A 14,692-nucleotide genomic window follows, 5' to 3' on the forward strand; every position below is an offset into this window, starting at 1 on the left:
TAATTCTCGAAAAAGTGGACACATCATCTGCTGAGTACAAACGTCTCTCTTCTTTTCTCGGACCAAACCCGATACTACTTGACTTCGCCGATCTCGCGAGAAGCGGTATTCAAATGTCAGGGTATTGGCAGAGAGTATTCACACTATATTATTTTATAGTGCCGCAAACACCTAACGTCGACATTCAAATGGGTTCAAGAACCATTGAAGTGGGTCATTCTAATGAACTTCTCGTAACGGGAGCGGCCATGATCTATCTGCAACAAAACGAAGACAAATGGAGGAATTAGGATCAAACTTTCATTGCATAACCATAATAGCATAACAATAAAATAAACAAGGACAGAAGTCAGTATGAGCAATATAAGAAGAGTCATGTCAAAATTGCGGATAATTTTTGACCTGCCCTCGTACAATACTAGTTACGACTCTCCTTTGCGATTAGAACACCGGCTTCCATTGTCGTTATTCCCAGGCTACTACTCCATAATTATCTCTTGATGATGTCACCTAACATCAAAGGTGAGTCACCAGAAGTGGAAGTCCTGAAACTGTGTGTTCCAAAGGTGTCCAAACTCATGAGGTCGGCGCTCACGAGTTCGGAACTCACGCTCACTCGACCTCAACCTCACGAAGTGAGCGTGAGGTCAGGCTGGTGATGTGAGCGTGAGGTCAGACTGGTGAGGTGAGCGTGAGGACAGACCGGTGAGGTGAGCGTGAGGTCGAAATGAGTTTGTAAGCGTGAGGTTAGGTCAAATTGGTCACCTCTGGTTTGTTCTGATATTCCATCCTTCAAAATTCAGAATGAAGTTTGAAGTCTGACACGCTCAGATATTGCTGTCGATGGAAAGTAAAATACATGTCCATATCTACAAAAGCGGAAATGATTGTTTTAAACTTTACAGTACGTCACTTAAAAAGAAATACCAAAGAGGCTAAATTTGAGATAGTTTTTCCTTCTTCCCCTGTTCTTTCTTTACTTTCCTCGTTGCAAGTATAGAAATATTAAGAAATCAATAGAAGAGGAAAATCGATGACTGCGGCCTTTTTTTTCTTTCTTCCTGTAACCTTGGCATATGTAATATGAAGATTGTCAAGTCAAAGAGAGTGTAACTTACTGAAAGACATTTCTTACTTTTTACATAAATAAATAAATAAATAAATAAAAAGCAATCTTCAATTCTTTCCTTACTTGATTTAATTTCTTTCGCATTCAATTATTATTTCAAGAGAAATCAATCGTTTACATTTGGAAGTGGTTAGGGAGATCGCAATGTCCACAATTGAGAAATAGGGTTTATTCTGTATGATAGAGCTCAGTAAAAGTCATCCCAGGAAAATTGTCAAATTGTCAGGATTTTCCACTTTAATAAGAATGTTTGGAGAGTTTGAGGGTAGTAAACGTTCATGATGGATATACCTGTAAATTCAAGTACGTTAAAAAGAAAAATAATAATCAATCAACCTACATATGCTGAGTGAATCCTCAAGAGCACTTTATCTGTTTCGTATTTGGTTTCTATTAACCAACGATTTCATTACAATTTAGAAATGAATTTTTTTTTCAGTTTAACATCCCACGATTATGCCTACTAAGCTAAGGGAGGTTCTATTTCAATTTAGAGATGGTGACAAGCATATAATGGTTAATACGCTTGGCTTTCTTATACGTTTATCTGGATTTCATTTCCAGTCTCAAAATAGTTATTTTTAACCAAGTTGTGATCAATATTTCATACTTATTAATTTGGTTAGTTGGTTTAGAGTTTATCACCCCGTTCAGTACCGAGGGTATATGAAAAGTGGACCTTCAGCATAATGTAGGGTTCGAACCACAGTGGTGAGCTCCCTTGTATCCCGTACGCACTTTTGGTGTGGGAGGCCTGCGTCGATTCCCTATGAGAGTTCATGTATTTCGGATTCCATGTTAAACTGTAGGTCGTCTCATATAGCCTCGCTGCTGAAAGGAAAGCTAAACTGAAAATCAAATCAAATCGAACCACAGTGGCTTCAACCAAGACTTACTGTTAGTGTTGTCCATGAGACGAGATATGTATTGTCTTGTATTGAAAACAAGAGAGGACTCGAGTCGAGAAGTATATTTTAGAAATATCGAGTCGAGACAAGAAACATGTCAATTTTTGTCTCGTTTTCGAAATGAGACGAAAAATTTCACGAGTCTAGTAGGCAACACTGGTTTATCCAAGTTTTACAGTTGTCGGAACACTGTCTTGTTGTTACTTAATAAATAGCATAAAATATACATTGATACACAAGTGATTGTACGAACACAGTGAGGACCAGTTATCAATGGCTAAAGATACGCAAGTCATTACACAATAAACTCCACAGTAAATAAGTTTAAAAATTGTTATAATACACCCTTTTATGCACCTCTCGTGACGTGGAAAGATTCTGTTAACTAAGAGAAAAAAATCAGCACATAAATTTTGAACAAAATTTGCAAAATGAGATTGGAAGAAATTTCGAACCCAGATGAGAAAGGCTTTTTTTCGAGAGTCAAGACGAGATTTCTACCAAATGTACGGGACGACATTGTCTCGTCTCGTCTCGTGGGTAACAGAAGTAACTCAGAATCCATTTTAAAGAGTAGACCCCATCTCATAATGCCCCGGTAAAACTCAAAACGATTAATCAATCAATTATCCTTTCGAGGTCCGCAACAACTAGATTTCCAGTTTATTAAAATGGCGTAGAATTAATTAGTGGCGACTCTTGAAGGAAATCCCATTGGTACAACTTACAAGGAGAAAGCAGACTTTGGTAAATGAACTTCGGGGCCATTTTTTGCAAGATGATAGTGCACATTTAAAGTGTTCATATTACAAACTGGGAGAGCACAATGGCCTAATATAGCAGAGAAAAGGTGTCTTAAAGTTTTCGACTTGCCGCATATGTAGTACGTTGCGCAAATTTATTAAGTGACGGCGTGGCAGAATCAGTAGCACCTGTGACTCGCGTGCCAAGGGTCGCGGTTTCGATTCACACTGGGGTCAACTTTTTTTCTTCTTTTTTGCTTCAACCAATAAAGTTGCCACTTTTAGCTGCAAGTAAAATGTTAATTAACCATGTGTTTATAGTGAATAAAAACAATAGAAATATTCATATCAGTTGTAAAATATTTCAATATTCCATGTTAACTAGCAACGAAATGTAATTTATTTCGTAAACGTATTGATATCACGAGTTATATATTATGGCTACCACAATCGTTGAGTAAAAAATGTTCTTGACACTTCGTGTGTACATCTGTTGACAATGTGTGTATTACAAGCACTGGCGCAAATGGCACGGGGGGATGAGGGGGACATGTCCCCTCCAACCTTGGAACTGAGAGGTGTCCAACAATAATCCGATTTGAATTGTGATTTTTGGGGAGAAATGTGATGATTTGTGTCCGATTGCCACAAAGAAAAATGAGATGAAACTGATATCCCCCAGAATAAACCTCAAATCTGCTCGCCTCCCAACGTTGAAGACAAGTACCCTGATCCTCCACAGTATTATTTTTCAACTTCATAAATATTTTCAACATCGCTTTAAAAAATATGGGAACGGTCTTAGCCGTCATCATCCCCCCAATGTTGGAGACAGATTTTCGCCGCTTATTACAAGGGGAATAAGGGGGAAATATCCTTTGGTTATAGTATCAACCAGTATTACCAAAGGGGATTTCCTTCTCATCCCCCTTGTAATTCTCACACTGTCAACAGATGTAGACACGAAGCGTCAAGAACATTTTTTTTACACAACGACCATAATACAACTCGTAATATCAATATATTTCCGAAATAGATTATATTTCGTTGCTAATTAACATGGAACATTGAAAGATTTTACAACTGATATGAATATTTCTATTCTTCTAATTCATTATAAACATATGGTTAATTTACATTTTACTTATAGCTACAAGTGGTTACTTTATTGGTTGAAGAAAAAACAAAAATGTTAACTACAGCAGGATTCGAACCCGTGACCCTTGACACGTGAGTCACAGATGCTACAGATTTTCCCATGTCGTCACTTGATAAATTTGCGCAACGTACGACATATGCGGCTAGTCGAAAACTTTAAGACGCTTTTTCTCTGCAATATTAGGCCATTGCGCTCTCCTATTTTATAATATGAACACTTTAAATGTACACTATCACCTTGCAGAAAATGGCCCCGAAGTTCTTTTACCAAAGACTGTTCGACATTTTTATCGCTTCAAACTAAGGGAAGAAAACTTAACTAATGTTCTAATCCTGGCAAAGAAGAACTAATATACAGGGTGGCGCAAAAGTAGGTATATACCCCTGCATTGATCAAGTATAACATTCTAGTTTATGGATTTATTTGCTTCGGCTCTTCCGAGCATAAGATATGAGTAAAAACACATTAAGACCAAAATAATAAAGAAACTAAGTCTACCTGATGGATAACAATAAAAAATGATATAAAATACAATGAGCTGATCAGTACGGTACTGTATAACTACTTTTGGGCCACCCTGTATTAGGTAAGTCTTATCTATGTGATTTACCTCTCCTAAACCCGAGTTGTTCCTCATCATCTTTTTCATTTCTCCATTCGACCTTCTGTTTAGTATTCGAAGTATATTTTTTGCTGCATTAGACCTACTAATAATTCTGTAGTTCTCATATCTCTGTAGGTTCGATTTCTTAGCCAGTTGTATCATGCGCGTCTTTAGGAAATCTTTTGACCATTCTCCTGTTTCATGTATTTCATTGTAGAATAGGAACAATTCTTTCTTGTCTGTATCTCCGATATTCTTAATGAATCCGATTAGTATATTATTTATCATGGTTGCCTTTCCATTTCTAATCTCGGATATAACTTTTTCAAACTCATCCCGAAGAATACTAAACATTTTATTGTCCTTGTGTACTTCATTTTCTTCTTGAACACCTAGACCACGTGGTCCATCTCTACTACTCTCATACAAGTCCTTAGCATATCCTTTCTACCTTGCTAAGACTTCACTTCTTTCGCTGACTGTCTTTTCATTCTTATTTTCTATTCCATCGTATTACTCGAGTTGTTTTCTCCTAAGTTTTATAAATTTCACCTCCTTGTATATTTCTTCATATTTCCCAACTCTTTCTAACTATTCTATGTCCTTACATTTTCTTTTGTAAAACTCTTCTTTTGCTCTGTCTGTTTCTCCTATTAACTGGTTGTTTAACATTACGGCCGTCTTGTGTTTGCAGTTACCCATTACTTCTTCTGAAGCCTGCTGTACGCGAAGTTTTATCTGCTCCCACCGTCTGTTACTACCTGCATCTATTCTTTCGTTGTTTGTGTAATTTTGTTCGAAGTCTTGTATGAAAAAAATTGATACTTCATTTTAAAACTTCTCAATATTTAATTTCTTGTTACCTACTTTTCTTCTGGTGGACGTAAAATAAAAGTAAGGATAGGAATGGCGAAAGAAGGCTTTAGGAGGAAGAAAATACTATTTTGAGGAATCCTGAATAAAGAGTTGAAAAAACAAAGACTTGCAAAATGCTTCGTGGGAGTATTGTACTGTATGGGGCAGAAACATGGACATTACGCAAAAAATATATTTAGAAAAAAGATTAGAAAATTTCGAAATGTGGATATGGAGAAGAATGGAGAGAATTAGGTTTGTCGGGAGGAAAACGAATGAGATGGTGTTAGAAATCGTGGGGAAGAAAAGAACAAGTTTAGATACTATTAGGAAGAGGAAGAGAAGCTAGGGTTGGGACATTGGCTAAGAAAGAACCATATTACGAGGGATGTGCTAGAGGATATCGTGGCAGGAAAGAGATGGAGGGGGCGAAGAAGACTACAATTAATGGACGATATCAAAATAGAAAGATCGTACGTGAAGACAAAGAAGTTGGCGGAAGACCGTGGAGCATGAAAGCTTCTCAGTTGCGGCAAGTGACCTGTCAATAATGGCAGAATACATATGATGACATTTTTCATCTGCATATCCACTTCGGCCAGCAGAAGGTTATGATCAAAGAAAATTTCGGCCTCAGGAATAGTGTTTTCGTTCTTTAAGTTATTTCGATACCTGTTATGAATATGAAGAAGAACAAAAAAGAAACTAGATATAGGGCCTACCTAAAAGGCTATTTGATACCATGTATATCATCTGAAAATTTCAGGGAGTCTGACCCCTGGGTAATCTTATTTGATTTTTCTGTATGCAGTACCGTACTCTTGTGTAGTCTCGAGTTAGTTCTATGGTCTATGATTGACACATTTTTCCAAGTAACCTATTAACAGTACGATCAATAAAATCTGTTGACCATAGATTAATACTTCCTTTTTTTGTTAGTATTATTTGTTTCTGGTTGCTGAGATTCCGTAGCGTATCACGGTATCACGTCTAGTATTTTTTTTTTTTTTTTTTAAGTTTTCTATACAGTTTCAAGGCCAAAATTCACCAACGCTACATTATAACTGCATTTTTGTAACGATACCTAAGCGAAGCCATTACTCTTTTATTATGTGGCACGTTTGTATGATGTTATACTTTGGCCTCTGAGTGGGAGTTAAACTGGTATTTTTCATGATTACATAGCTAAATCGATTGCTAAAACATTAGTTTTCTATATATTGCTAGTTGTATTGTATATACACTCCTCTTGGCCTAGTTTCCTTATCTCTCTTCTGCCTAGTACTCTACACGTTCTCTGCTTGCTATAGTTTGCCAGTGGCTAAAGAAAGTCACGTGGAGCGGGTGTGTGACTCCGTCGCCTTGCAGTGTTCGACAGAGTTGCCCAAGGTCAAAAATGTTGTGACCGGCTCACGTGAGGGGAAAAGCATAACATGCAAACCGACATGTACAGAGAATAAACATACATTAAAGTCAGATTGATGCTTTAAAAGAAAAGAAATATCCGTACTGGTGTAACAAAGAGGCATCATGTGGCAAGTCTTAACAGAATTTGCGTTTTATCTATTTAAAAACTGCGTATTTGTAACACACACACATACTTTTCTGATCGCGTACCCTATGAACCTAACACTTGAAATCCACTTAATATATTCGCAGTTTGTTCCATGAGCACGGTTTTATGAATACAAGAACAATGAGCATGATGTAGTCCTAGCTTATGTATGGATAAGAGCTTATTCAGATGAAGAAAGCAATTCCACTTAGGACTAGATAAACAGTCTATGATGACAAATTTCATCATGCTCATTCTTGTGTTGGTATTTCTTTAGAGTTACGTAAGATTGTATATATCAAATAAAGTTGAGTGAACACGACATTCGAATACATACAATCACTCCATATGTGAGTGTGTGAGGATATTCGATACAATTATGTTGCACAAAAATAAATGACATTGTACACATACTTTTTTTCACTACATTGTCATTACGAGAGATCAAGATGATAAGATTCTATTTTCGGAGGGAAACCGATTATGAAATATCCTTAATTTCTTTTTTGTATGGTACTATAAGAAGTTACTTTGTTTTTGTGTTTATACTTACACCTACTAAAACATATGAAAAAAGAAATGAAATTATAAAGGGTTTATTTTAAGGAAATATCTAAACCAATATTATTATTATTATTATTTAATGAAAATTTTCTGGTAGAAGCCCCGGTAAATCAGAGAGCAACTTGAAATGGAGAGTTGTATTGCGAGCACATTGTAAGTTCCGTTGGTGGTGCTGCTTTGTTCTCTCAACCCGAGTCCACCATCTCGTTTTCCACTTAGCTCCCCAGTTGTCTTCACGACGTTGGATAATGCCGCACAGAGAACATCAACTGGTTTCAGTGATGCCTAACTGAAACGTTATAAAATCCCATTTTGAGAGGCAAAAAATCCATTTTGTTTTTGAATTATTCATTTTATACTAATTAGAAATTTTAAAAATAGGTTGGTCAGTTTTGTTTTATTAACACAACATATAGAAATAGATTGGTTAGTTTTGTTTTATTAACATAGCATATAAAAATATATTGGTCAACTTTGTTTTATTAACAAAGCACATAGAAATAAGTTGGTCAGTTTTGTTTTATTAATACAGCATATAGAAATAGGTTGGTCAGTTTTGTTTTATTAATACACCATATAGAAGTAGATTGGTCAGTTTTGTTTTATTAATACAGCATATAGAAATATATTGGTCATTTTGTTTTATTAGCACAGTAGGCCTATATGGAAATAGATTGGTCAGTTTTGTTTTATTAACAAAGCATATAGAAATAGGTTGGTCAGTTTTGTTTTATTAATACACCATATAGAAGTAGATTGGTCAGTTTTGTTTTATTAATATACCATATAGAAGTAGATTGGTCAGTTTTGTTTTATTAATACAGCATATAGAAATATATTGGTCATTTTGTTTTATTAGCACAGTAGGCCTATATGGAAATAGATTGGTCAGTTTTGTTTTATTAACAAAGCATATAGAAATAGGTTGGTCAGTTTTGTTTTATTAATACAGTATACAGAAATATATTGGTCATTTTGTTTTATTAACACAGTAAGCCTATATAGAAATAGATTGGTCAGTTTTGTTTTATTAACAAAGCATATAGAAATAGGTTGGTCAGTTTTGTTTTATTAATACACCATATAGAAGTAGATTGGTCAGTTTTGTTTTATTAATACACCATATAGAAATAGGTTGGTCAGTTTTGTTTTATTAATACACCATATAGAAGTAGATTGGTCAGTTTTGTTTTATTAATACACCATATAGAAGTAGGTTGGTCAGTTTTGTTTTATTAATACACCATCAAGGGCTCCCATGTTGTGGTTTCCAGAAGGGGGTAAGTGTAAGCGACATTTCAAATTTAGTTTCAAATTTTGCGGTAACTATTCTAACAATTCTATTGGGTTTTCGATCTTCCGAAGTACAATTTCCTGATGGGCGCCCTTATACACCATATAGAAATAGGTTGGTCAGTTTTGTTTTATTAATACAGCATATAGAAAGATGTTGGTCTGTTTTATTTTATTAATACACCATATAGAAACAGGTTGGTCAGTTTTGTTTTATTAATACAGTATATATAAATAAATTGGTCAGTTTTATTAATACGTTGGAATAGTTCGAAAGCTATAATGAACAAGATTCTATAAGCTCATTAAAATTTACTATGATATTCACCTATTTTGATAAACCTTATGATATATACTTTTATCTTTCTTTCTTTCTTTTTAATACAATTATGGTTTATTTCCTTTAACTTTCAACATATATTTCCTTTAAATTGAGGAAATATTTCATATTTTATCTTTCAAATTTTAACATAATTTGAAAATATTTCATGACACATAGAGGAAACCAGAGCACACTCATAAAAATACAAAGGAGAATAGTCATTGCAGGGTTTGCTCAGGTGTAGCAAGATGCTCCGCAGATAAGTAAGAATTTTAAGTTTTTGATTAGTGCATTACTGCGCTATTGATTAATATATTTAAACCTGGAAGAGAATTACGCAAAGTAGAGAAGAGTTGGAGATACCTTCATCTAGCAGTGGGTTAACAATGTTTAACTATGATGTGTATAGGGTGTTAGTGGACTATACCGACAAGCTGTAAGAGCTGATTTCTCATATCAAAATAAGGGGAAAAGTTAATTTGGACTGTTGGGAAAAAGTTCCTACTTTGAGAGCTAGAGCAGTTCAAAAACGTAAAAAAATACATTATAACTACCATTACTTCGAGGAACCGTGGAGTAGCGATCCATATCAGCGGTAATAAAGTCTTTTAAAATATGGATGGCCACATTTTCCGCAAAAACGGAAGATGTGATTTCCAGAAACTGGAAAACTATATTTCCGGAAACGGCCATCAGTAATTTAGAAACTATCGAGAAATGCATGTTTCAGTAACGTGCTGTAAGTGTGTTAAGAATTCCACATAAGGCATAATTCGCAGACATGCTTCCAACAGAATTCCCAGATATGCTTGTACTTAGAAGTGGGTCCAAAGTAGGCAAAGTAGGGTTGAAAACTGTGAACAAGGAATGCGTTGGTGAGAAGTTGGAAGTGTTAGGGAGCACCAGCTTCCCGATTTCACATCTTCGGAATAATGTATGCCGTGATTTTTTTTTTTTTTTTTTTTTTTTTTTACGCTTTTGTACGGCCCTAGCTCCGAAACTATGTACTTTTCCCCATATGCCCCTCCATGAACTCTTTTCTTATTTTGATATGAGGAATCACCACTTATAGCTTGTTGGTATAGTTTACCACCACCTTGTCTATACGGGGTGGTACAAAAATTTGTGATTATGTTTTGGGAATAGAATACTCACATCAAAATAAGAAAAAAATTGATTTGGACCTGTGGTCGGAAGTGCGTATTGGGTGCCGGATAGTTCGTAGTTATAGGGTACCGAAAACGTGAAAAAATGAATTTTAAAGCACCGATCGTTGTCGTGTATATACATCACTGAGGAACTAGTATGTGAACTATCCAAATATCCATTTTTCAAAACCTCTGGTACTTGCACAATCATTTTTAGAGAGACTGTTTGAGAGTACTTGATCACTCTCCACCCAGTGTTTCTTTCAGAAACAATGTTCCAGGGGGTACACTTGTATTCCGTGGGGGCACTGCTGGTACTATTTTGTTTATTATTATATTAAAGACGTTATATTTTGGTCTCCTTCGGGGGACACTCTCAGCGCTCCGGGGGGGAGTGCCCCCCAAAAAAAACATGTTTGGAAGAAACACTGTCTCCACCTACCTCTCTGAAAATTAGTGTGCAAGTACTGGAGTATTCTTAAACATGAATATTTGAATAGTTCACATACCAGTTCCTCAGTGATGCCTTGACCCGACTACGGTAGATCCCATAATACTGGAGCGATGAATTTTTAAAGTTCACTTGCTTCACGTTTTCGGCACCCTTTAACTCCAAAACTATCCACTTTTGAGTATAGGTCCTTATGGGCGTTTTTTCTTATTTTGATGTGAGGAATCAGTCCCCAAAATATTGTGACACTTCTTTTGGAACATCCTGTATATATGATAAGTCAAACGAATGAAATAAATATTCAATAACTTGTTATTCGTTTAGCAATTGAATATCATCATTTATTTTGGTAATTTCCTCTCTCATCTTGTTTTTCTTTTCTTTTTTTTATGTTTTTGAAAGGAAATGATTAATTTATTTTCTTATTTCCTATCCAGATGATAACATCCGTAAACACAAACAAACAGCGAGAGAGTGGCGTTCCGTTGTCTTATAAGTCCACCCGTTCTATAGTTTACCACATCCCCTCCACCTACCGTAACGAACACCTGTTTTTGTCAGAACACTTCCAGAGAATTTCATTTCCATGAAACACAGCATCATGATCTCTCAGATGAAACATTCAATGCTTCACTAGGCTTCTTCATTTGTGTTTGTGTATGTATTTTTTTTTTACACTAGAAAAATAAATTTTTAAAAAATAATGTTTTTCACGGTTTACTGGTAAATTTCTCCAGCATTGAAACAAAAAAACTTGTTTTTCCTTTTTTTGTTGTTGTTGTTTTCGTTGTCGTGGTTGTTATTCTCGTTTCTGGTTTTGCTCCGTTTTCGTACATGTAATTGGCTTCCTGCAAAAGCTTTATTGTAAACAGGAAGTACCTCCACTAGGTCATTTAATCCTCTGAAGAAATAACATTTCAGCCATGAACATTCGATTTCTTCATTTCAGGGAAGTCAAACACGCATTTTTTTAGTATTTATTTCTTAAGTTATGTATTACGTACAATAGAAGTTTCCTACCTTTTTGTGGGCACGGCACACATCGATCGTGGTATAATCTTCATGTTTTCGTACATGCTGACCATAGTACAAGGTTCTTTTCTCTCTCTCTCTCTCTCTCTCTGTTTAGTACAATAAAGATGGAATCAATTCATCGCATTAGCTTGTTGTCTTCTATGCATAATTCCATTCGATTCTGCTTTGAAAATCAGAGTAGAGACACGGCGGCTTAGTGGTAAGCCTGTGGGTTTAGCTGAGCTGTCTGAGGAGTTAGGCTGATGATCGTGAAGTGAAACCCATTGGGGGTTCGAGTCCCTCTGAAGAGCAAGGGTGGAATTTTAACTACCGTCTCGATGCTTCTGTGCTCGTGTCCCTGTCGTGTCTAGTAGTCCTGAAAAATGGTGGAAATAGAAGAAAAATAAGTCAGGAACTATTTACAAAAAAGTGGTAGAGCGTTCACCTCTAGTGCGTGAGGTCTCTGGTTCAATCCCATTTGTGGTGCACAAACACTGTTTGTGAGTTTTATTGGGGTTCTCCCATTTTATTCATTCCACTATTGCATTCATTTTTCATCATCACCGTCTCCTCTGGCCTAGCCAGCATAAAAGTGGACGTAAAACTGAAATATTTCATTTTTCGAAAATCAGAGAAATCTTGATATTGAGACTGTGAAGTTTATAATGTTGTTTCTCCACATAATTCCCCAGCTTGGACCGAAGGGAAGCTCAGAGAGCCGTTGCACTTTTGTAATTACGAGGGCGGTCACAAAAGTCTGGCCATTTTTACTTGTAGAAATGCACAGAAATATTTATTTTCAATAAAATTTACATTATTTTAAAGCTCGTATCTTTATCTACTTTTCTATATAATCGCAATTTCGGTCGCTGCATTTTTTGTATACTCTGTCCCAGTTTTTATATGCCCATCTCATATCAGCTTGCTATCATGTGTACACCTTGACTGCCACCGTATCTGTTGAGCGTTATAAGACCTGCAACGGGCAACAGTCCGCCAGTAATAATTTGTTTTCCCTTCGTTTTAGCCCCATAAATGTATAATTTTCCTCGTGTATGGTTTTGCATATACGCAGCGTGGACATTAAATTTTGACATTTACGTCATATGTATGCAACTACATACACACCTATAGAACGAACACGAGAAAAGTGCAATATATTGTTTGTGTATGGAAAATAATACACGCGGCCCTGTACGAGAGAGCCGTGTATATGGATGGCAGTCAACGTGTTAAGGAAGCATAGAATTTCATTTTTAACTTCGTTGTCGTCGTTGAAGCGCATTCCGACCAAATATTCCAACTGTCTACACTACTTGCGCACATTCTCACATCTATGGGGCCCGTAACCCCCTTCCAAACTTCGTAACTCAACATACATTTGGATATTTCTTAATAAAAGTATATTTGTTTGGCACAAAATTGATTGATGTAGCATAAAGATTTGTTCTTACACTTCATCTACGTCTTCCTTATAAAACTGACTGTATTTACAATTACTTATAATCTTTTTAGATGTACAAGTACAATAACACAGGTTTAATACTACATAGATGTAGTGTTTTGTGATATTGGACCCTCTCACCTAAACTTTGGCTCCTCCCTACAAAAATTTCGATTAGTGTGTGCCTAAGCTGAATCCTTCTCCCTTGACTCCTCTTCCCTTACACAGGGAACGAATTCACTCCAGCCCTAATGTTCAAACTCTTCTCTAAAGGTATCTGTAGGATACTATCATACCATTTGAAAGATCTTGAATTATGTTTCAAGAAAGATCATGAAACTTTATTTTTTGGTCAGACAAACGATTTAGGAGTTTCCCGGATTCGATCCCAGTCCCCGCCAAGTGAACTTTGTGGTGAACAAACACCGTGCTCGTGGGTTTTCTCGGGGTTCTCTCGTTTCCTCCCACTTTCTTCATTTCATCATGTTCACTCATCTCTCATCATCACCGTCTCCTTTAGCCTAACCGGCATAACCGTGGGACGTAAAACTTAAAGATTTCATTTCATTTTTCATTTACGATTTAGGGGTTATTGTGGCAATTTGAGGGGGAGTTGAAAACAAGAAACATATTTTGTATGGTTGTGCTTTAATCTCTATATACTGAGCCTTACAGCCAAAGCAAGTACAATTTAAGCCATATTTTATGCCTCGACAACGATTGCACCTCTGCATTTGCATTATATTGGGCTTCTAGCTTGTCCATAACATTCTCAGCGTTAGCTCACTACGTCTCGTAGTCATCCAGGGGTGTCATTTGGAGAGGACAGAAGACACCTGAGTTTAAGAAATACATACTTTTTAATAGATTGTTTATTAATATTGAAATTAATAACCAAAAACGTAGAACACACGGACAAGTCAATGGACAAGTTTCCCCCATCCTGGGAAAATTTGAAATGATGCTGCTGTGGTCATCTCAGATATTTTTTCCATCTTCGCTCACACGGATTCAGAGGCTGAAAATTTCTTTGGAGACGATTTGTCCACAAAGAGCAATTCATCCACCAATTAGTCTAAAAAAAAACAAAGTAACTTACTATCACTGATAGAAAAAGCAAGGTTATGTGGACAAAGCTCCTCTCCCCCCTTCTCTCTCACTGGAAAAGAATATCTGAAATTTTACCAGCTGGGCACGGCAAGGGATGACTAACATGGAAGTCTTTGAATAGATTAAGATTAGGGCTGAGCAGGTCAAGGGTAAAAATTTGGCAAGATGTGGTTACACTAAAGAGAATAATGCTAAGTGCGATTGTACCGGTAGAGAAGACGAGACGGTTAATCATATGCTCCAATGTCGACTGTGTTCAACATCCTGCGAGGAAGATGACCTCCATCAGACCTCGAAGATTGTGGCTATGTATTGGTCAAATCTTATATAACGTTTGTAACTTTGTAAATACCTGTATGTATGTTTCTGATATGAGAATAATATCATGACATT

At 36.2% G+C, this 14,692-nt stretch overlaps 1 long non-coding RNA gene across 2 annotated transcripts in view; it reads right to left on the reverse strand.

The window, feature by feature from the left end:
* The window catches only part of LOC145685915 (uncharacterized), a 101,232-nt gene that overhangs the window by 65,106 nt on the left and 21,434 nt on the right, over positions 1-14,692 (reverse strand). Inside the window, exon 3 of one of the 2 annotated variants that reach the window (XR_014131500.1) lies at positions 13,836-14,025. The exons of the other annotated variant lie outside the window; for it this stretch is intronic. This is a non-coding gene — a long non-coding RNA (uncharacterized LOC145685915). Of the gene's footprint in view, positions 1-13,835; positions 14,026-14,692 lie in introns of those variants that run through there. 2 annotated transcript variants of the gene reach the window in all.

This window comes from Thermobia domestica, chromosome 1, assembly GCF_964235325.1.
Source record: "Thermobia domestica chromosome 1, izTheDome1.hap1.1, whole genome shotgun sequence".
Taxonomy (NCBI): Eukaryota; Metazoa; Arthropoda; class Insecta; order Zygentoma; family Lepismatidae; genus Thermobia; species Thermobia domestica.